This window comes from Rhyacophila brunnea, unplaced genomic scaffold (assembly GCF_057557595.1).
Source record: "Rhyacophila brunnea isolate RB1 unplaced genomic scaffold, BYU_Rbru_1.0 scaffold_6, whole genome shotgun sequence".
Classification (NCBI taxonomy): Eukaryota; Metazoa; Arthropoda; class Insecta; order Trichoptera; family Rhyacophilidae; genus Rhyacophila; species Rhyacophila brunnea.
Window position 1 is genome coordinate 26,690,980 of NW_028233276.1, and position 14,468 is coordinate 26,705,447.

Sequence of the window (14,468 nt, forward strand, 5' to 3'; positions counted from 1 at the left end):
TAAGTAAGTAAGGATCTCAACTGCAAACGTGTAATAAATTGATAAGTATTATTGATTTAAATTAATAAAACGCATTTTTTCGTACTTATTCCACTTTTTTATTTAATAAATTTGGACCGGTTTTGTCCGCCTCAAAGGGACATTTTCAACTCCCTTTCGGCGGACGAAACCAAATTTATTAAATAAAAAAGTGGAATAAGTACAAAAAAAATGCGTTTTATTAATTTAAATCAATAATACAATGCAGTTCCACCATGTATTGACAGTTAACACAATAAACGAAAAAAAAGTAATCATTACGAAAGTAGGTACCAATATCGTTATAAATATATCCTTCTTCAAGATCTGTACCGTAGTAGAGATTAGCAATGTTGAAAAAAATTGCAACTCTCCATTGCCTACGTAGCTTATACATACATACCGTAATACTTCATAATTCCTATGCTTTTTATCATATGCCTAAATCTGGTATTTGTAGGAGTTGCAGTCCTACTATATAACCAACGCCACTCAGTGGGTATATCTTGAGAACTTGAATACTCACATATACATAATTTTCGAGCAGATGAGTTAGGAATCCTACATGCCACCAATTTTCCAAGCATGCTAAATAAATCACTTAAAAGTGAACAAAAGATTTTGCGATAATACTTTTCATGATGCAAACTACTGGCTAATTCGTTCATTTGATTTACCAGTAAAACCGAAACCTCCCCTCGCCTTCAGCATATGAGTACCTTCCCCTACTACGCCATACATCCCAGTAATCACTAGTTTAAGTAAGTCAGTAAACTATTGTCCACCTCTATTATACAGGTCCCCTCATCCTGACCCTCAACCAGGATTGATTACCTCACCTCTGTCTCTTCATTTCACTCATCAAATTATGCAGTATTCTGACTGGAAAGCGCACAATGTGCAAATAAAAGTCGCTAATTTAATGTAAATAATTTATGACGCAAACGCTTAAAAATTATGAATGACTGACTCACGTAGTTAGTATACGTAAGTATAGAAAATTATTATGTTTGTAAAAACAGCCTCATAATGAAAGCCTTATTACTGGGAGAAGAAAGTGTATGGGATGAAGGTAAGAATACACAGGTGAAATACATAGAGTTGAGGGTTTTTTTTTTTGAATTATGTATTAATAACCATGTCCTTGATTTTTCGTACAAGGTGGTTATTAGTAATTTTGAACAATCACAAACACTCAGGCTTTGAGAAAAACACATAAATATTGTGTCCTCATCGGGAATCGAACCCAGAACTCTCATATGGAAGGCCAGCGCCTTACGCACTGCACCACGAGAGCCGCCCATAGAGTGGAGGTTATATTCACTAATTTATGAAAAATAGTTATTAGCCATTCATAACTCAATATAACCTGTAAAACTACAGGTAAGCTGCGGGAATGAATTTGCGACCAACGATTAGGCGGTTACCATAACTACGCTACGTACCGAGACTTCACTTAAAATCACTTATATTAATGAATCAAACAGTTTTCAAAGAAGTTCAAAAGTTTATATACTTAATACATTAGTACCCACAATAATAATAAGTAGACCGTATTATTGCCTTACAATACAATACTTGATGGATATAGAAAGTTAAGTCGCACGTTTCTTGGAACGATATTTCCATCCCAGAATAAAGTTCCATTACTTAAGTTTTTTTAATAATTGTTTCACTTTCATACTGTATTGTGAACAATAGCTATTATAGTTTTGCGTCGATTGGTGGAAAACTTACATATTATTTATATCTTTTTTTTCTAAGAAGGATTGTTCACAATTATTTAAAAGTCTTTTCACAGTGAATTCGGTTATCAGTAAAATAATAACACGTGAAATAATGGTAAGAAAAACAATATGCTCGAAAGATTTACTCTAGGATTTGTAATATAAAAATGCTTCATGGCGAAATTTATTATTGTGTATATTCAGTTAAAATATAAATAGAACAGATAATATTAGTATTGGTACAAGTCGGTTTACAGGAACCCAGATGAGAACCGCGCCAATTTACATAACCGATTTTGGCAAAATTCATGAATTCAAGAATGAAAACCTAACCTAACCTAACAAATAATCCAGTATACCGGCTATTTTCAAATTTTGTTTGCCGCTGGCTTCCTGTAAATCGACAAGAACCTTATTATTCATAATGAAGACTATGAAGAGAGTTGGTGATGGACCGAAGGAAGTGGCGTGAACTTGTGCTTGCTTTATACCTCAACGCTGGGGCGTGACAGGGTGAAGTAGTAGTAGTATTAACATATTTTTTACGTCTTAGTTTTCTTCTTGGACCACTAGTACGTCGATTTTCATTATATTTCAGGGCTCGACATTTTCCGGACCACAGCTCCAGTTCCTGAATTCCCTAAGAAGAAGTTCGTCATTTATTAAATAAAAAAAAAAAAAAAAAAAAACCACTTACTTTAACTTACTTACACCTACTAGCAGTGAAGTTTTGCGTGGATAGGAAAACCATACATGGCTTATTGGCGGTATACAAATCATAAAGATTCTTCATTCACAAAATATGGCGACGTCCTCTGTCACGTGCAAAATATAGGGCTAATAAATGCTACACTGTTGTCGTATTTGATATAATGCAGTCGAAGTATATAATATACTGTTCTAACTTTTACGAAGAATATATCGGTCTTTTTCCAATAATTTTAAAACATCATTTTTTTAGTCACCCTGTCACTAGAAGTGACTTAAAATAATATGCATCTATATAGCTACATGTTGCAGATTTCACTCTCAGTGATATTATTTTATGTACCTAAGTATAAAAAAATATCGAAAACCATAGGACCCGCTGTAGACTTACCGACAACATTGATAGAATATAATATTTTAGCGCCTTGTAGCTGTTTTTCCCGCGCAATAAGCAGTTTAGCCTTCTTATCTAAGTCATTATTTTTAAAGTGAAATTGATATTGAATTATACTGCCATAAAATTATACAAAAAGCTACAACACAGAAAGTAAATCGGTGAATATTTAAGACTTTAATAATCCAGTTGTCTCAGTAAAAAAATATCTATAATATTAGTTGATTATTATAACTAAAAATAAAACATCATAATAGCATGTAGTGCTTAGTCAAGCCAATAAAGATTAGGACCGGTTTCGTTCACTCACTGCAGTGATAACCAACATTTTTTTGGAATGAAAGAAGCATTGAAATATTTTGTAAAATTATGCGAAACCTGGATGGAACATAGTTCCAACGACTTATGCACAAATTATATTACAAACAGACATGTAATATATTTTTTACTTAATGTTTTTTTTAAATATAAATATTGTTGTATATTCATATACTTCTTTCTTTTTTTTTTTTGACCATGTCCGATCCTAATAGGATCATATGGGCCTCCACAGAATAGAGGTTTGTATTGACAGATTTTGTTTTTTACGAGAAATGGATGTCAGCCACTTGCTCAACCTATTAGGTCCATACCCTGACACACACAAATTGAAAAACAATATGTGTACTTGCCAGACCCAGGATTCGAACCTGGGACCCACGGCGTTATAGTCGAACGCTTAAGCCGCGCGGCCACCATTTTCGGAAGCTTGTGAAAATTCTAACGGAAACCGCTGATTGAGAATCATGTATATACTAATCCAGACCGAGATACATGTATGTGCGTAAATATACAAACATTGTATAAAAACTGTTTATGATCATTTAAAATGAGTTTATATAATTGCCCTTATTTCTTTCATTCTACCTTAGATAGAAAATATTATTCACGTACAGGTGCGTTTATATTATTTCGAGTATAGAATATTTATAATTAATAAATTCCACATTTTGATAATGCAGAAATGTTAGAAAGCAGTAGTTCTTCAGCAATTCACAAAAAAGTCAAAAATACCTAAAGGTGGACATGGCTGATTTTGAAATGTAGCGACATATACTATATAATATAACAAGTCAATTATAAAAATACTATTATATCTACGTCATAAACTATAGTGTTTCGGAAGTTTTGAAGCGGTAATAGTCTTCAAAATTACCAAGGACAAGATCGATATTATTCTAACATGTACCAATTATTATATTACAATATATATTGGTTGATCGATGTCATCAAATTACTATCAACGTCTGTATATTTTATTATATAATATATTATTAGGTACGTTATATCTCTGTATACATACATTCATGTACAGTACGACTTCTGTATTCTGATCGACACGCCACAGCGCTATATATAATATGAGAATAAGAAAGAAAGTAAGACGAAAAAGAGCGAAGTGGAGTAGATAGTCACTTTGACGTGTCAGCCAGAATATAGAAGTACTTTGAAAAATAATAAAAATATAGTTCTAATACAAACACGGCTATCGGTGTTATAATTTTATTGAATTATTAATATTGGTAACGATGATTCACTAAAGGTTGAAAATTAATAATTTTAGGTATTCGTGTGAGCTAAATCTGAATTATCTAAAGGGTTTAAAGGAAATATATATTCTTATATTTTTTAAGTCATTTGTATAACCAATATTTTTTCATGCTAAAAATTATCATACACCGATCATATTATAAAGTAAATATTATATGAATAAAATTTTAAAATAGCTTCTATTCTTATATACGATGTCGTTTAAATTTGTAATAAGTCTTATTTTGGTTCATCAAATTTAATGTCCATTGTAATAATTATGTACCTAATAAATAACATTATATAGATAGTGAAATAATTTGGTAAACTTTCCATTGGATTCGTAATTCAAACAATATATCTAAAGCTGACCGTAATTTTGGAGAAAACATAATATTTTGCAAATAAACTATTTTTTTTTCTAATGGATTCAAGCTCTGTACTATTCCATTTAAGTCGTTTTTTGCGACCCGGGTTTCGCCTTTCGGCATCTTCAGGCGTCGTGTACACTCACCAAAGGCAAATACACACTGACAACGAACACCCTTAACTCTAACTTATATAGTAAATCAATACAATAAAGTAGGTAAAAACTCCATTACCTACCTATTTAGTCAGAAATTACAACAAAAAATACAATAAACAAATTATGAATAACTGAAGTAAAAAACCTAATTAGTAAAAACCCTCTCTTATTAATAACAATACACTGGACAGCATATTATTATAATAAATCGTCAAACCTAATAATAGGTCAAAATTCTTTATAACAATAAAAATACTACACTCAAGAGGTGTAAATCGTCAATTCTAAGAAAAAATAATTAATCGAGTTAACTAATGAGATATTAGTCTTTAATAATACTCTTACAAGGTACCTACTTTTAAAACATTATTTTTTTTAACAAAAACAAAATTATACATATAAACTCGCTTAATATAATATATAACTCACCTAATATAACATACATATATATATATATATATATATATTATACAAATATACATACCTAAATTCTCATCCATAGACTCTCATACAAACATATATAAATTTTGTGTCAATACAATTGACCATATATAGTCTCATATGTAATACATCATATAGGATATAACAAAGGGCTACTAGAGAGCTAAGTTGATCGTTCAGTATAGGTAAGCTTTGCAACTGTGCTCTATTTATTTCTAATATTTCTTGGTAGAATAATTTATAATCACCCGTATGACTGTGAAGTAGTTTTGCACCCTTTTCAATGTCAAACGTGTGTTTTTCATTTAATAAGTGGTTAGCAAACGTTGAAGTATCCTTCTCTAATCTTTGGGCTGCTAAATGTTCTGAAATTCTAATATTTAGGCTTCTCGTAGTTTTACCAATGTAAAATTTAGGACAGTTATTACAGTCTAATTTGTAAATACCGGATTTATTTTTAATCTCTATGGAGTCCTTATTATTTATTAATAATCTACCAACTGTGTTATTACAATAAAATGCCGGTTTGACATTATTTTTGGACAGATGTTTTTTAACTTTTTCACTGGTTTTACCTATATAACATTTACCGTTAAATTGGAAATAATTTTGTTCTACACATATGTCTAAAATATGATACTAAAAATATTGTCCATGAAATGTTAACTAAACGCCGTGTGAATCCAGTGATTATCTCGGAATTGATGAATATTTTAGACATATGTGTAGAACAAAATTATTTCCAATTTAACGGTAAATGTTATAAACAAATTTCAGGCCTGGCAATGGGAAATTGTCTGTCTCCTTTGTTAGCAGAGTTAAATATGGACTTTTTAGAATCTATTATATTCGAAAACAAAACTAAAACCAGAGATATCATATATTGGTTTCGGTATGTAGATGATATACTTTGTTTGTTTAATGGTACATATAGACAACTGACCAAATTCCATATTTTTTTAAATTCACTAGATGATAATATTAAATTTACATTAGAAGTTGGTGTTAAGAAAATTAATTTTCTAGACCTAAATATTAACATAGAAAAGAACATACATGAGTTCAACATTTATAGAAAACCGACATATTCGGATTGCATTATACATAGTTCCTCGAATCATCCACCTGCATATAAACTAGCCGCATTTCATTCAGATATACATAGACTTGTAACTGTGCCCTTAAATGAAACAAATTTTCAAAACGAACTTTCAACGATTAAACAAATTGCTATTAACAACGGTTATGAGGAGTCTCTTATAGACAAACTTTTAATAAAAAAGAAAATAAAATTAGTATCTAAATTATTATATAAAGGTATAGAACCTACCATACCGGTCATTGATAATCATTGGTGTAGATTAAGTTATATAGGTAAAACCAGTGAAAAAGTTAAAAAACATCTGTCCAAAAATAATGTCAAACCGGCATTTTATTGTAATAACACAGTTGGTAGATTATTAATAAATAATAAGGACTCCATAGAGATTAAAAATAAATCCGGTATTTACAAATTAGACTGTAATAACTGTCCTAAATTTTACATTGGTAAAACTACGAGAAGCCTAAATATTAGAATTTCAGAACATTTAGCAGCCCAAAGATTAGAGAAGGATACTTCAACGTTTGCTAACCACTTATTAAATGAAAAACACACGTTTGACATTGAAAAGGGTGCAAAACTACTTCACAGTCATACGGGTGATTATAAATTATTCTACCAAGAAATATTAGAAATAAATAGAGCACAGTTGCAAAGCTTACCTATACTGAACGATCAACTTAGCTCTCTAGTAGCCCTTTGTTATATCCTATATGATGTATTACATATGAGACTATATATTGTCAATTGTATTGACACAAAATTTATATATGTTTGTATGAGAGTCTATGGATGAGAATTTAGGTATGTATATTTGTATAATATATATATATATATATATATATATGTATGTTATATTAGGTGAGTTATATATTATATTAAGCGAGTTTATATGTATAATTTTGTTTTTGTTAAAAAAATAATGTTTTAAAAGTAGGTACCTTGTAAGAGTATTATTAACGACTAATATCTCATTAGTTAACTCGATTAATTATTTTTTCTTAGAATTGACGATTTACACCTCTTGAGTGTAGTATTTTTATTGTTATAAAGAATTTTGACCTATTATTAGGTTTGACGATTTATTATAATAATATGCTGTCCAGTGTATTGTTATTAATAAGAGAGGGTTTTTACTAATTAGGTTTTTTACTTCAGTTATTCATAATTTGTTTATTGTATTTTTTGTTGTAATTTCTGACTAAATAGGTAGGTAATGGAGTTTTTACCTACTTTATTGTATTGATTTACTATATAAGTTAGAGTTAAGGGTGTTCGTTGTCAGTGTGTATTTGCCTTTGGTGAGTGTACACGACGCCTGAAGATGCCGAAAGGCGAAACCCGGGTCGCAAAAAACGACTTAAATGGAATAGTACAGTGCTTGAATCCATTAGAATTTAAATTCAAATTCCATCAAGTACCTTCGGTCGACAGTATTAATATTTTTTTTTTATTCACCGAATAATTTACAAAATTTAAGAATGTACGTAACATTCTTTATTGAACATACATTATTTTAAATACATCTAAGAAATATAATATAGCCAATAGTTTGAAAAAAAATACGACACCCAACGGAACTCGAAGCCGTGCCCTCTAGGATTCGCGGCAATGACTGCTTAGCTACGTGGGTCCTATCTAAGTATGCCGAAGTTAACTAGCGGTTCATACATTTTTGTCACTGAAACGCTTTTATGTTATACTTAAACGATTCATAATAATCTACATCTAAAATTCCCCCTCTAATCCGACATTGCACAACTCAACAAAAGTGCTATCAACTACTTGATCGGAAAATATTCGAGTATACTTACGGTATTTTCATTCGGTATTGCACACACAAAATATAATAGATTTCTTCAGTGTACGAGAATAATATGTCGAACCCGGTGCCGATCCGATTTTGACTTTTTTGTGTGGGAATGAAATTTGCATAACAACCGGTTGGTTTTCCACACCCCACCAACTCTCAGTGGGATGGCTTTTTCCGCGCGCATTACCTACAAACCCGTGTAAATAGATCAGCCATTGATAACTGAAATGATTGAAAATACCACTACTTGTAATATAATATTCCAAATGTTATAATACAGTTTTATTCATACATTCAAACGTTCTTCGTAACACTACAAAATAATATATGTTTCTTTTTTTCGTGGCTGGTCGTTCATGGCTGAGAATCGTAAACACCTTGAAAGTTCGTCATTTTCTGAGCGACAAAGACTTTCCACCCTTTTTGATCTACTGCTTCCAAGCTGCATGGTTTTCGGTTGATAGGACATGGGCCGGAATGCACATGCGGGCACGACTATCAAGATGCTGAACATGTCCTCTGGAACTGAACGTTGATGGGATTCGACCGAGCGGAGCTGTTTGCCAGGGTCCGTTCACACACGGGCCCGATTGGTCACGCCAACTTGATATCAACCAAGGCCAACTTTTAGGCATTCGAAAAATTTGCTGCGTCATATGGAGGACGGAATAATTCCGATCCCTCCTTAGATTCATCAGTTTCAACTCCTGACTCCTCTGTTTCGGCAGAGTTTCAGTTCACGGGTACATATGACACTTAATGTCATTAAAAATAAATGACGGCAGAGCAAATCAAGATTCTTTTTATTTTCTAAAACTCTTTCTTTAAGCACTAGGGTGCATGGTTGCTACATCAGTCCCGTGCAGCATCGCTTCGGGACAAGGAAGTGTGGCACTAAAATATTTTCATTTTGACACGTTTATAGCGTCATGGAAGGCGGCCGTGCACAAAACGCGGCTACATATACATGGCGGGTGGAGATGGAGAAACTCAAAGCATTGCTTCTCTTAGGGAAGTATAAAGGCTGCCCTCAGTAAGCTCCATCACTTGATTGTTTATAAAAATATCAAATTACTTTGCAGTAATATATTCCCAATCCGTTTCCAGTAAACAACGCAGCTAGACCAGCAAGTCGATTAGGCGAAATAAGAGACGGTGTATTATTACATCATATCACAGCACATGATACCATTACGGTGTATGAGCTGAATAAACATTTCTCATAGTATTTTCTTACAACTGTAATAACAAATAATATTTCTTTTTGCTACTCAATTTAAAACGCTGACTCTATATTTAGTTTAATATGATTATGTAACAGAATTTAATGTTAATGTACTAACTTTTATTGTATAAATAACGAAGAACAATTTTTCTCAATGTCACTCGAATCAGAGTACTTAGCTAGTAACTATCATGTATAATATACTATTGTACCGATACGCTGCTAATAAATCTCACCCCACTACATCGTAGACTTCGTCATTATTATCATCCTCAACCTACACATCGAACACCACACCCGAGTGACCCCAACATACCTAATGATTATCCTCGATTTGCCGCCCTTCGGGTGACTGCCGCCCCCAAGCGACGCTCAATCTGCCTACCCCCACGGGACGTCACTGCCTACCTGGTGTAGCAGCTCTATGAGTTCCTTTCATCAGCAGCAACTAGCGTGGTATCACCTGCAATTTTTTTATTTTTTCATTTGGTACCTCTATAATCCGTTGTCAATCATGGCCGCCTCATAAAGAGGTATTTTAACTGTTTTTTTTTACAAGAAATGAATATTAACCATTAATTATGTGTATGCTCCAGACTCCCATCACATACTAAAAAACAATATGTAAATTTGACAAACCCGGGATTCGAACTCGAGACCCATGACTTCATAAGCCGATATGTTACCACTCGTTCAATCGCTATGGCTATGAAGAATAATATAAGAATTGAATTGAAATAATTAACAATGTACATGGATTTTTTACCTTACCATCAAAAGCGCAATAACTAAATAAAAAATATAACTACAATTAATACTACAAGGCTACTATGTTTTCATGCATAAATGACAGTCATAATAATGCAACTGACATATACACACATATAAGCCTTGTGTAATAATTGGTCCTAAAACAAAAATCAAATCAAGATACATAATATATCCGTAAACGAGTAGTTAATACAGCATATATCTGCAAACATTCTGTCTCGGTACAAATATACGTTCACAATCATTTTTTTGAAACAGGACTTGTTTGACAGGTTAGGACAGTATTTACTGAAAACAATATTCCACAAGACCACGCATCGCCACTTCCGAAGAAGGAGCACCACTATCTGCCCGTTGTTCAGATATTTTCCTTTTCGCCAACTTAGCGACCTCTATCGACAGTCATCTGGCATACATACATATTATTATAAATAAAACGTTATTCATAAAATGAAACAAAATGAGAAAAAAATACTTATTCATCATCTGTCTAAATGTGCTATTTTATTATTATTATTACAACGTTTTTCTTAGCTCGTATTCTTATCTGTCCGGTGGTTGTTTGTCCCGTACAAATGTTGCAATCGATTTTTAACTAACTTCCCGACTAGCTAGACATTTGAGACTTTTAGAATATATCAGAACACGATGCCAATGCATTTTTTTAATACTTTTAGCCATCTTTAAGTAGAATTGATTTCATTTTCAGTTAATTCTGTTTTGTATGAAAAGTTATTTCGGAAGAAATCCGTAAAAAGTAAAACTATTATTGGTTGCTAAGTGGGTCCTAGCAACTAAATTATTAATATTAATATATACGTGCGTTACTATGGAAATCAATATGAAGTGTCAAAATGACATTTCAGTATATTTATTCAGTATTTCTATCAAGTACACATTTTTTTGATCGTTAAGCTATTCAAGTCAAATTTATAATGATTCAACAGAAAATTTAAAAACGTTGTAAATGAAAAGTTCTTTTTATCTTGTAATTATTTCTATATTAAGACTTGTTATCGTTAGTGTAATACTAATAATAACAAAAACTATGTCTTTATTAATAATGTTAGTTTTTGACAAGAAATCTAAAAAAATGTTCTCAATCACCGTTATAGGTTTTCAGTCAGCTACGTCTCTGGCGCATTCATTGTGTCGATTCGTAGTGAGCGATTAATATTCGTTTAGTAGCGAAGTAAAACGATTTAAGACGTTTTCTAAAGGCTGTTATAATAGCAAAAAAGCTTCGCCTGTATCGCATCCGTAATGTAGTTATCGGAGTTTACAAATTGAAAACTTTTAAAGCAGTTTCCTGGATTTTTATACAGCCTCAAATGCGGTAGGTACCTACACATATATAAAACAACAGGAAGTTAAAGAAATATTAACAGTTTACCTACATGTACAGTATTCTAAATGAATTCCTAATATTGATAGATGGTTTTCTTTTTTAAATAGTTTGAAATATGTGTCGGTTCATTTTATTATATCTACAACCACAGAACAGATTTATAAAATAGTAACGAGAAAACCAATCGCTAGATTTGAAGCCAGTTTTGGTTTATGACTAAATGACTATCGTCATAAAACGCAATAAATGCAGTGAACATGAGTGCAACATGAGTGTACTGAATGCTCCCACATGTTATCAATATTGAAAATACATATCGGTTACATGAAAAATTTTAAGAAGTATAATATGTACAGACATAAATATTTAAAATATATATATATTCTTAAACACTCGAGATTCGTACCTTCTTAGTTCTTACAGCCATACCTAGAAGGTAACCCAATTCCCTTGTTTTTATGTTCCCTGTATACGACCTATAAAACTGAAATCTCTTATAACTTGAAGAATAAAAATGTACAATAGCAAAGCATTTTTTTCCACTCACAAAAGACAAAAAGTTTATAAAGTTAAGCCTCTCCATCTCCAAATAACTTTATCATAAACTTAAGTTCATCACACCGATAGTCGTGGCTGAATCAAATTCACGTGATTTTTTTCCAATGTGTATTCGGAGACAGGGCATCATGAGCGAATGACTGAAAATAATTCCTCGTAATAAAGGGTATCTCTCAAGACAATCTCCACTCCGTGGATGTCCATATGCATTGCCTAGGATAGGACATGGTAATTCAGTTTTTTTTTATGTATTTTACTACGTTTTTTACCACGTTTTTATTAGCTCGTATTCTTGTTTGTCCGGTACAGATTTTTTCTTGTTTGTCAAAGATTTTTAACTTCTCGACTAGCTAGACGACGACAATGCATTCTTTTAATACATTTGGCCATCTTTAAGCAGAATTGAAATCATTTTCAGTTAATTCTGTTTTGTATGATTCGTATGATTCGACACCCACGGTGGTCGCGCGGCTTGAGCGTTGGACTATCACGCCGTGGGTCTCAGGTTCGAATCCTGGGTCTGGCAAGTACACATATTGTTTTTCAATTTGTGTGTGAGTCAGGGTATGGACCTAATAGGTTGAGCAAGTGGCTGACATCCATTTCTCGTAAAAAACAAAATCTGTTAATACAAACTTTTACTATGTGGAGGCCCATATGATCCTATTAGGATCGGACATGGTCGAAAAAAAAATGATTCGAAAAATTCGTTAAAAGTAATATTTATTACTCATTACTGGTTGCTAAATAGGTCCTAACAACTAAATTATTAATATATACGTGCGTTACTATGGGAATCAATATGAAATGTCAAAATGACATTTGTGTATTCTATCATATTTATTCAGTATTTCTAACAAGTACAATAAAAAGTTTTTATTAATACATATAATTGTCAAATTTATATGATTCAACAGACAATTTAAAAACGTGGTATATAAATTCTTTTTATCTTGTAATTACTTAACTACTGATTGACTGAAAATCATTACCCGATCAACCATAGAAATACATTCTTACAAACACGTAGTGTATAAATAATTTTAGGTCATATTATTTTCATTCTAAATTTAAACTAACCATAAATTTAATTTTAATCTGATAAACTTCCAATGGCATGTTACTGCTTTTCATAGACACGGTATTTTATAAAGTTTTCCTCATAATATCCTTTATCATATAAAACAATTAATTGAGGGCGCGTGGTCAGTCGTTATTAATTCACATTATCTTCATATCGAGTAGTTGTCAATCAGTTTATCTTCATATCCAATATAATTTAATAGCATATTATTGTAATATGATGAAATATGGGATAATCATATTAAATTTCATCAACGTTTTCAATCATGCATGGGTTTTCAGTTCATACCCTATTTATAACGTATTACTCCCTCTAGTTTCCCCTTTGTTGTATCTTGCCTCTTGCGTGATTAACTTCCTCGGCAAATCTATATCCATTATATCAGAATCCTTTCAGGTATAACAATTGCATGTATGTATATGTAGGTACGCGTAAATTGCTTTCAAAACTACTTTGTAATACTTTTCCGTACTGAAACATGTTTATTATTATTTTTTATCATAAACATCATGAACATCAGACCCGGTCATAATAAACCGATTGGCCCAGTCGAGATTCGCGCCTTAATTGAGTCGCAATAAAAAAAAATAGTTTCTAAGTTCAAACAAATATTTGAATAGTGATTTGTAGTAAGAATCATCGTATTTTGGGGGATAACTGAGATAGGTATATAAATAATATATTGAAAGACACATTCAAAATTATCTCATTGGTACCATGGGAAATGTAATAAAAAAAATAATTGACCATACATAGTTCGAAAACAGCTCATGCATATAACCACTATAAAAAGTATTCTTTAGAAAGAAAAAAAATATGACACCCGACGGGACTTCAAACTATAACCGCTGGAATCGCGCCAGTCTGCTTTTCCAATGATGCTGCGAGCATTCTACTTAATTACGACAAATTCAACTTTTCTTACATGAAATACTTATCAAATTGCGTATAATATAATATATATATTCTAGTAGGTAGATGCATGAGATGTTATCAAATTATGTATGTTCAATATATTGAATGTTAGATTCTCAAATATTGTGAATTATTCGTTGAATAAAATAAATTTACAAAACAAAGTTGTTACTGAATATATGAATAATAACAGCGACTAGTATTTTGCTATCGTCAAATTTCAACTGTTACTGCTAATTAAAATTCATGGTTACTGGTGAATCTAGGGG